Below are 10,137 nucleotides of genomic sequence, written 5' to 3'. Positions count from 1 at the left end.
GTGTAAGAATAAATGAATAGGTCAGTCATCTGTGTACTTCCAGCCAGCTCCTGCACACAGTAGGTCCATCGTTGGTAGTTCGTCATTGATAAATGGATGAATGACTGACTGACCTCATAGGAGCCCAGATTTGGTGGCTGCAAGGCTAGCCATAAGCTGAAAGATGTTGCATACAGTCTCGCCTGGGTTGAACCACCGGTGGGAACTTTGCTCAAATACAGGATGTGGGCTGAAAGGTTCTCATCTACCTGTTTTCAAGGGAGGGGGTTGGGCACTGAACGTGCCTCTGATTCGTTAGTGGAGCCCATGCAGGGGCTGCCAAATCTGCTGAATTGTGAGCTGGGGGAGGAAGGAGGAAAAGGGGAATAGAAGCAGCAGCCAGACATGAAAGGGATGCTGCTGTCAGGGGCTCATGCTGTAGAAGGTGGGGCCAGGATCCCGGACCCGGCCTGAGATCATCGTATATTATTTACCCATGAACCTGTCCCAACTCTCCACAGATGGAGGCCAGGGAAAGTCTTTACAGAATGGGAATAATAATGGGGTTGTTTGTAGGGATGGAATATGATCATGCATGTGAAGCACTTAGCAGAGTGCCTGCATTAGAATGGATAGCTAATATTATATTCCAATACTTTTTAGATATTCATTTCAATTTTATGTCACATTGGTGAAGGAGGAAGCTGGAGAGTTGTCAGGAGCCAAAACTCGTGGTATCAGGGTAAGCTTCCTGTGGCATCATCACTTCCTGCCTGACCTCGTGGCCCTGGCTACAGAGAACCCGGACTCTATATGTTGCTAAAGACCAGCGGTCGTTCCCTATGTGACAGGTTAGGTTCTCCAGAAACGGATGTGGAGTCAGAGATTGAGCCCAAGTTGTTTATCAGGACTCATCACCTGTGAAAAGAAGGGAGAGGGACGGGACTGGGCAGAGAGAGAAGCTGAGACACGATCTAGTCCCAACAAAGCTTCGCCAACCTGGCGGGAGCTCTAGAACAAGTGGTGTCCGTCAGAATTGCCTCGCTTCACATTAAAATGCCTGGGCCTGTACTCCCGCCTCATTTAGTCCCTAGACCTTGGGGGAAGGGGATACCTCCGTTTGAGGCAGATCCTGGGAGAAACAGCACCAGGAGGCTGGCTGCCAACTCTCTCTGCAGCTGGGCAGCAAGTTCCCAGAATGAATGCTCCAGGAGAAAGGAGCCTTTTACTTGTGACCCTCAGCCCCTCATGACCCACACACAGAGGCAGATGTTTACTACTCTAATTATTTTTTGATGACTCTCATTTGCTGAGTGTTGCTGTTCACAACATAATTTCACAGACACAGTCTCATCTTGTTGCATGTTGGTGTGAGGGGTCTTCGGGGGGAAATCTGCAACAAATTTCAAAGCGGGGAGAAAGAGAAAGCTCATCCCGCTGACTCGTGATGCAGTGGGTCTCACTCTTCCTAGATCCGATACACTTGGGCCAGCTAGTATGAAAGAGGATCTGGGAATGCGTTGGAGGGGGGCTGGCTGAAGACGTTTGTACTCTGAGTGTGTCGAAGGTGAACTGAGGGACAGAGAGTGCTCAGAGGGGCTAAGCTGGGGTGGAGCTGGGGAGGAATGATTAGACTTGAGCATAAAGAACAGCCTGAGAACGCAAAACGCTTGAACACTGCTCCTAGCTCCAACGACAGCTTTGACAGCTTCGTCTCAAGCAAAGTACTTTCCCACTCCGAGTTTCAGTTCCTGTACCACACGCCAATGTACTCCCCCTCGACTTCATACCCTAGTAACTAGCGTGGCAGCTGAAATGCGCTACATATTTAAGAAGCGTTTGATGTCACTTCCAGTCACGACTGAGTAACCCTCATGCCATAAACTGGAAAACTAGATGAAATATGTGAAACTATTGTTTTCACACCGCAGGCAACATGCAGTGCAGGACTGTGAACGCTGAGAGACAGAAAACAAATGGGGTGAGCCTCGCTGCTACCCCAGATTTCTGCCCCCCCCACAAGTATTTGACAGGTATGCACTAAATGTGCACTGCTTCAGTGCGGGCGCGATGGCACGGTGACTTTAGAAGACTTCATAAATAAACTGATTGAAAGTCATGGGAGGGACATGAAGGGGAAAAGCATTGGTTGGAAAGGCGTGGTCGATTTCGGATTGTTAAAAAGTGTCCCGTGAGTGGAGCAAAGCACTGGGGACTGGTGACATCTGTAGAAAATGGTAGGCCTGTTTGGCTATTTCTGTCAATTTATGTTATCGTTTTTTGTTGTTGTTGTTGTTGTTGTTTCATTTTTTACTTGACTTTTTTTTTTTTAATTTTATCTTATTATTACTTTCAAGTATTCCGTACATTGGTTAGACATTTATATAGTTTATAAAACGATCCCCCCGATTGCTCTTTCTCTTCTCTGGCTCTCCACCCGGCCGTTACTTTACTGCTGACTGCATTCCCTGTGCCATGCTCCCCATCTCCGTGACCATCTATCAACTACTAATATGTACTTCTTTAATCTCTCGCTCCTTTAGGTTCTCTTGAGAAATGAGGGAAGAGCAGAGTAAAGAACCAACATAACCATGAGGGAAAAAAAATGCACGTCATATAAAAGCTGGAGGCAGAATTCCTTTTGGAGCAAAGCATTCAATTCTGAAAAGTTATGTCCCAGGATCTGGTGTAGAGAGCAAAAACAAAACAAAACAACACAACAAACCAAAACAAAGAAAACTAAATTGCTCTGCAAAATAAAGTAAGACGATTTTGAGTTTGGGCTGATCATACAAGAAGAGATGGTAAAGGGATCCTGGAAAGGAAAGGGAAAAAATTTTAATGGATGGGAGAGAAAGTTATATAACTCTCATCGCCTGCATTATACCCTCTCCCCATTTTACGAGGAGGATATTGTGCAGCTTTCAAATGGCAGAGCCAGGACTTAAATGCAGAAATCCATAAGCCTAGTGTTCTTTCCGTCTTCATCACGAGGAGTTCAGGTTTGAGCTGGGTGGTGGTTGGTTGTTCATTCACAAACCCTCCCACCTCTATCTACGGAAAAACTTTGAGGTGAAGGCCCAAAGGCTCACGTTGGTTGTGAACCGAGGTATCAGGTGCTCTGGCAGGAAGCCCCAAAATGACCTTGGGGAACAGGCAAGCTGTTTCCTTTGGTTAGTGCAGTGGGTGATCATTCCACCTCCTTCCCCAGAACAAGCCAGTAAACATCCTAAGCCCCACCTCCCACCCCCAGGCCTCTGCAACCGGGCCTCTATTGCTGGTTTCAATTTCCTGATAAGCAGGGGATCAGTATGTGGGTCCCTAAAGAATGAAGTACTGTACCAATTTGCATTTGGGTTTCTTCGTGTATTACAAAAAGAAAAAAGCATAAAGAACAAAAAAGCATAAAGAACACAAAAGTCAAGCAGTTTTTAACTGCACAGCTGCATTCGCCCTGGGAATCTGATGCTCATGGTTGCTCATGCATTTACAAGTTGATTGCCGCTCAGACTTCAGACCCTTCATGCAGTACAACAGGTGCTGCGTACCTGCTACCTTCTGCTTCCTCTCAGCAACAAGGACACCGGTGAGCTCCGTTGTACATTCCAGTGAAGTATATGGCAATAATATCAGCTCGTAGTCTCCAATTGCTCAAAGCATTTTCATAACTAAAATCTCCCCTGGTCTTCACAAGAACCCTGCAAGTTCTGATGGGTGTAAAAACTCCTCTGAGAGTTGAGACGGTCCCTCTTTGGAGCCAGATTCAAGTTCGCGTGGTTCAATCTATAGCACCCAGCCTTGCACCTGGGACAGGGGACATTCAAGATATGACAGCTGCACTCAAGACATGTTGGAGTAAAATGTAAAGTAAGTAGAGAAGTGGAGAATGATGAAGTGGGCTGTGGCCCTTTTTGTCTCTTAGAAGAGTCTCATTGGGACATCCCTTGAGGCTGAGACTGGCCCTTATCCTCTAGGAGGTGTGTAATTCCCAGAGTGTCAGCTCCCTAGGGCACTGGGTTTGTGACTATTCAGCAGAGTCCGGTTTGGGAAGAGATGCCAAGCTGGCCCACATAATAAACAGACACGTGGGCGCCTGTCTGAGTGTTCGTATGCACACATATACACACCAATGAGTATCCGTCTCTTTAAATGTGACCAAGACACAGGTCGGAATGGTATTCTCTGCAGGAGCCGAAGGGAAGGAGAAGAGAGCCATCTCTGAGAACCCAGTGGGCAGCCATGGTCCTGAGGGTGATTCTGTTCCTGCCCCCAGCCTCTCGACCCAGCCACCTTTCTCTCTTCCCTCCAGGTCCCTGTACACGGTGACCTTCCCCCTTTCTTCATATGCTCATCTTTCAAAGCCTTTCATCATTTCCTTGGCTTCCCCTACACAATGGCCATGATCCCTGAGCAGACAGCCCTCTGTCTAACAAGGTTGTTCAGCACAGCTCTTTCCTGGGCTGGGCAAGGGTGAGGGAGAGGAAGGGAATTGTGGGAACATGTAACATACCTTCTTAGGCTTTGTTATGAGGGTGAACACAGGGAGCTGGGGGCCCGTGTCATTAATGAGTCAATGAACAAGTATTTGCTGATCTCTATGTTCTAGGACTGTGCTCAGTCCTCACTGTTGTCTTTGTTCATTAAGTGGGAAAAAAGGGGGGATAGAAGACAGTTATCCATCAGATCCCTTGACTAGGCTGAAGACAGGGGCTTGGGCAGGGCCATCTCCTGGGTTCTGGTCCCCACAGCCACTTGCTGTGTGATGACAAGTTTTCGCTAGTCTGCCAGGGAGGCCAGGGGCTGGCAGATGCTCCGTACTTTTTTTTCAATTTTTTATTATTAAATTACAGTTGGCATACAATATTATATTCGTTTCTGATGTACAATATAGTGATTAGACACTGACATAGCTTATAAAGTGATCACCTCGATAAATCTAGTACCCATCTGACACCATGCGTAGTTATTACAATATTATTGACTATATTACCTATGCTGTACTTTACATCCTCGTGACTGTTTTTATAACTGATGATTTACACATCTTAATTCCTTCCCCTTTTTCACCCATCCCCCACCCCTCCTCCCATCTGGTCTCATTTCTTAAAGTGGGGATTTCCTGTTGCTGAGACAGTATCAGCAGAGGTACAAGCACTTGACAGGGGGACAGCCTGGGTCATAGGATTGCCTCTGATCCTGTCCCTTCTGACTTGACTTTCTATTCTGCTAGGTTCTTTCTGTCAATAAATGGCCGGGATGTGGTGGTTAATGAGACAAATGAGGTGCAGAGGAACAAAACAGGTGTGAAATAAAGATATTTTATGGTAGACAATAAAGAGATTCCATTGCAATTCAGGCAAGGAGAAGAGAATTTAAATTCAAATTAGTCACTTAAAATTCACATGGAAGACATCTTGGTTATAAAAGGTTATCATTCAAAAAATAAAAAAAAGAAAGGTGATGGAAGATGCATTATTTTGCAAGAAAAGGCATAGGATTGAGATTTTATTACTGTAAGAAGGGTTCAGCTTGTCAATTTATGGCTCTTCTAGAATGATCCTGGAATCGATGTGCAAGCTTTGTTTCTCCTCCCAGAGTCTCAAACCCTGATTCTGAAATTTCAGGTATTGGAGTCTTGGGACTGAGGTAGGTGGTTTTTCAGTTTCCCCTGGTTGGGTGAGAAACATATGTAGTTGTGAGAAGTTGTACAAATAAGTAGGGAGACAAGAAAGAACTGTAGACAGAATCAGTACTTTTGATAAAATGTGTTCATTCAGGTAAAGAAATTTGTCTTTGTGATGCTGCTTCGATTATGTTCTGTCTGCTTACCTCATCGAACAGGTCTATATGTTTAATGTACAAGACTCGCTTACATTTTAGAAAAATTTTGCTTATTAGATTTATTTCTTTCCTGTCAGAAGTTTGAAACATTGGAGAAAAATCAGACATTTAAAATTTCTGATTGTAAGTAGGAAGTCTAAAGATCTCACAATCTTCAGGCCCCTTCTTTCCTCCTACAATGGTGGATGGTGGGCTCCCGTGCCCAGCATTACTGAACTATATGTCTGCCTTTTCTCTGGGGAGTTACTTACATCTCTGAGGACTTCCAGGAGCAGCGACACTTATTATGTTTAGCCTCTGTCCCACAGAGGAAACAAAAACAGCAACGAACCCACGTAGACTTGGGGGAATTTCTCAGTGTAGAAGGTAGAGCATTTGGGGAGCAGTGAGTAGACTGTCAGGCCAGTCTACTCACATAGGGCATCTGTTTGAGGACACCACAAGAGGCTTACAGTACAGACCCACATGTCGGCTCCACAGAAGATGCCACAGCAAGTGCTAGTGGCCTCCTCAGCAGTGCCCCAAGAACTTGGAGATAAGTTTCCCATCCAAGTGTGAAGTAAAGGTTCACTTTATCTGCTTTGTGACTTTGGGCAAGTTTCTTAACATCTCTGAGCCTGTTTCTTCATCTATAGAGCGGGGATAGTAATACCTACTTAAAGGATTATTGGTAATGTTGATTTGAAATGTTTCCAAAATGTTTAGCCTAGCGCCTGGACATGCAGAGAGCTCAATTCATGGAGCTTTCTGTCCCTATTCAGTGAACAGCCAAGGAGAACCGGGAAATTCCTAAGTGTCTTCCAGGTGTGAGTAATGTAGTGCAGTTCAACAACTACGTGTTGGCTGTGTGCTAATGCTACAGTCATAGTCCTAGGGATTTATTTGTATCTGTCCAACAAATAGCATTAATCAGATGCTTGTAAGGAAATTGGTGATGCCTATCAGTTGCCCAAAGCCCTAAATAGTGCCAAAAAGGTACTTTCAAATTCTAGCACAGTGCCAGGCATAGACACACAGAGATGAGGGAGCAAAAAAGACATGATATAATCCACGCTTCCTGGGGATGACTAGAAAGGGAGAGAGTAGTCGAATGATTAATCTCAGAAAGAAATGTGTAACTACAAATCTTTATAAGCGCTTTTAAAAAAACAAAGGAAATGGTATGATTTGAGGTTGTAACAGAAGGATCTGATTTAAATGTGGGGTAGGGGTGTCAGGGTTCAGTCAAGATTATTCAGCTATAGAGTAGAGACTTTGTCTAGAGGAGAGAGATTTGAGAGCTTTGGCTCCAGGAGCTCTTCGTGGTGAAGTAAAAGGTCATCTTTGTTTCCAACACTTAGATGTTCCTTCCTACTCCTGGCCATTATTGCTTACTCCTGGCAGACATATGTTTGTTGTCCAAGTCATTCATCACAGGAGATCGGAAGTCAAGATCCCAAGGTACCTTGAAGGATAGATAGTTGAGCTCTGTTCACCTTAAGCTACAGAGAGAATGGATACAACACTATTGGACATATACAGCACCATCGATAGTGTTGTTGTTTTTATGGTCATCCTGGTGTTTTTACGCCAAAGGACAAGATCACATCCTGTGCATGAAACACGGTCCTCCCCTGAATATAATAAACATTACCATTGTCAGTCATTCTGGAACATATGAATACTGACTCGAGCATTTCCACGGCAGTCGGGGCAGCTGGTCCCTGCAACCTGGCGCAGGCCTGGTGGCAGGCAGACAAGTGTCCAGGGGAGGGACCCCTCTGCAGATCCACCCCAAGAGCAGAAATACTTATTTCTACTGTTCTCTCTCGTAATGTCCTTCTCTTATCACAAAGCCTTCAGCAAAGTCGTCACGAACATTATTTCCTGACCTTAGCTATTCTGTATGGAATTAGAGACAGGGTCCAGGTTGAGCAAAGTGGCACAGAGCAGAGCAGTAGCGGTCTGTCCTGAGACAAATGGGAGGAACTATAGGAGGAGGAAGTGATAGTTTGGAGCCCCATGACAGACTGATGACAAGCAACTACCAGAATTGACCTGTGGAGCACGTAAGCACATCTTAAGGGTTTCTCAGAAATATCTGGAAACGGGAGCCCAGTAATAGACAGTACTTCCGCCATTCAAAGAGATGAAGTTGAGACTACAGTGACCTGGGCATTAAAGAGATGTGTGAAGTTTGGACATTTGGATTACAAGTCTATTTTTTCTAGGGCTCATAACCACCTTGCAAGGTGATTTAATCATCTCAGGAGAGGGAGGCTCCGTGCACCCAAGGTCATCCTGTTATGCCACGCTCTCTCCCTGAATAAAACTTATCTGTGGACTCTCTTCAAAATCTTCAAGAAAGGAGGGCTGGCACCATTTTCTTCCACTCACAGCCAGACTCTGGGTACAGTGGGAGGTGGAAGCTATAAGAAGAAAAAACCCTTTTCTCTTAGCAAAAACGACGGCCTCTTTTTCGATCCTTTAACTTCCTACTTCCTCATCTACAAATTAATCAACATCTATACCCAAGGCCCTGCCTTCCACCTTCTTCCCTCCACTCAAACCTTGTTTCACCTGCCGCTTTTTCTTGTACTTTACATCTCATCCCTGCTGGTTCCCTACCTCTAATGCCCATAAATACGATCTAATCTTTTCCATCATAACCCACCGCTTGAAACTCAAATCCCCCTCTCATTATGGACCAATGAACATTTTTCCTATTGTTATGCACACTTCTCAAAAAAAAATTATTTAACTCTACTTCCGTACATCCCAATAATTTCTGAATTCATTCTCAATTAGCTTAAATCTTCATTTATGTCATCCCAACATCCTAATGAACATATATTTTTTATTTTTTTGAAATTAAAGTCTCATATGTATACAGGAAAATGCACAGAAATGTACAGTGCAAAGAATGATCACATAGTGAACACGCCTATGTATCTGCCACCAGGTGAAATAGAACATAACCAGCATCCAGAAGCCCGATTACTTCTTCCTTCCTCCCTAAATCTAACATCATCCTGACTCTTCATACCATATATTCGATTTACATATTTTTAACTTATGTAAATGGAATCGTACATTATGTACTCTTTTGTGTCTGGCTTTTTTTGCTCAACATTATGTTTGTGTGAATTAACTGTCATTGTATGTAGCAGTAGTTTGTTCATTTTTACGGCTGTATAGTGCTCCATTGTAAGAAGACACCTCAATTCATCCGTTTCACTGCTCATGGACATTTCAGGTTATTTCCAGTCTGAAGCTATTTCAAATAGACTTCCATAATCATTCTCGTACACGTATTTTTGGTGCACGTGTGCACATACTTCTTCATAGGTTTTTAAAAGAAGGAAGTAGTTTGGTTGGGACCACCATAAAATAGTTTGAGAAAATTAAGGCACAGTAATATTCAACCAAATTGGACAAGTTTATCGTGAACAATTTCTAAACTTACACAGAAATGCAAAAGACATAGGTGCAGCCAAGAGAAGGTGCCTGGGGAAGAGATGTGTCCTTGCACGGGGGATTACACGGGGAACAGGGAACAGAAACAGACTGTGTAATTAAGTACAGAATTGCATAGGCCCAGAGTAGAGGTGACTTTTAGAATCTCTGGACTAAAACCAGACGAAACCAGACAGTTTAATTCCAGGGCTGGATTCCTCACTCCCGCTCACCCATGCATGGGAGAGGGAAGGGAGCTGTAGGTCAGGCGGTCATATCTATAGATCCTAGATATCTTTTTGCCAGAGTGTCTTCTTCTCTCTGCCTCCCATGCCTGAAACTGAGGCTAAAACCTCTCTGAAAGAAGAAACTTCAGAAGGACTCTGTACTCTTCCCACCCCTACAGATGCTGGTCCTGGGAGCGGGGGCCAGGATAGATCCTCAGGGAACAATTGAGGCTTATCAGATGTAGATACTCATCTGACAAATGAAGCTTGAAGTCGGGGCATGTTTGGAAGCCAGTGAAGGTGAGAAGGGTGGAGGAGGGTCTGAAAAGCTGGACTGAGATTTGGGATTAGAAGACAGGAAGTGTGGATATCTGCAACTATCATCATCATCATCGTCGTCGTCCGTCGTCATCATCATCCCTTAAATTTGTAACGCATAAGAGTTTACAAAGAGCTTTCTGTTCCTTAATTTTCATATCTTTGTGGGGGTGGGGAAGGAGGACAAGGCTTTATCCTCATTTTGCTCATCTGCCCAAGAACACAGTAGATGTTCATTGCTTTTTGTTTTATATCCCATATATCAATGAAATCATACAGTTCTTGTCCTTTTCTGTCTGACTTATTTCCCTTAGCATAATACTCTCAAATTCCACCC

This window comes from Pteropus alecto, unplaced genomic scaffold (genome assembly GCF_000325575.1).
Source record: "Pteropus alecto unplaced genomic scaffold, ASM32557v1 scaffold106, whole genome shotgun sequence".
Lineage (NCBI taxonomy): Eukaryota > Metazoa > Chordata > Mammalia > Chiroptera > Pteropodidae > Pteropus > Pteropus alecto.
Note: the sequence above shows the minus strand (reverse complement) of the source record.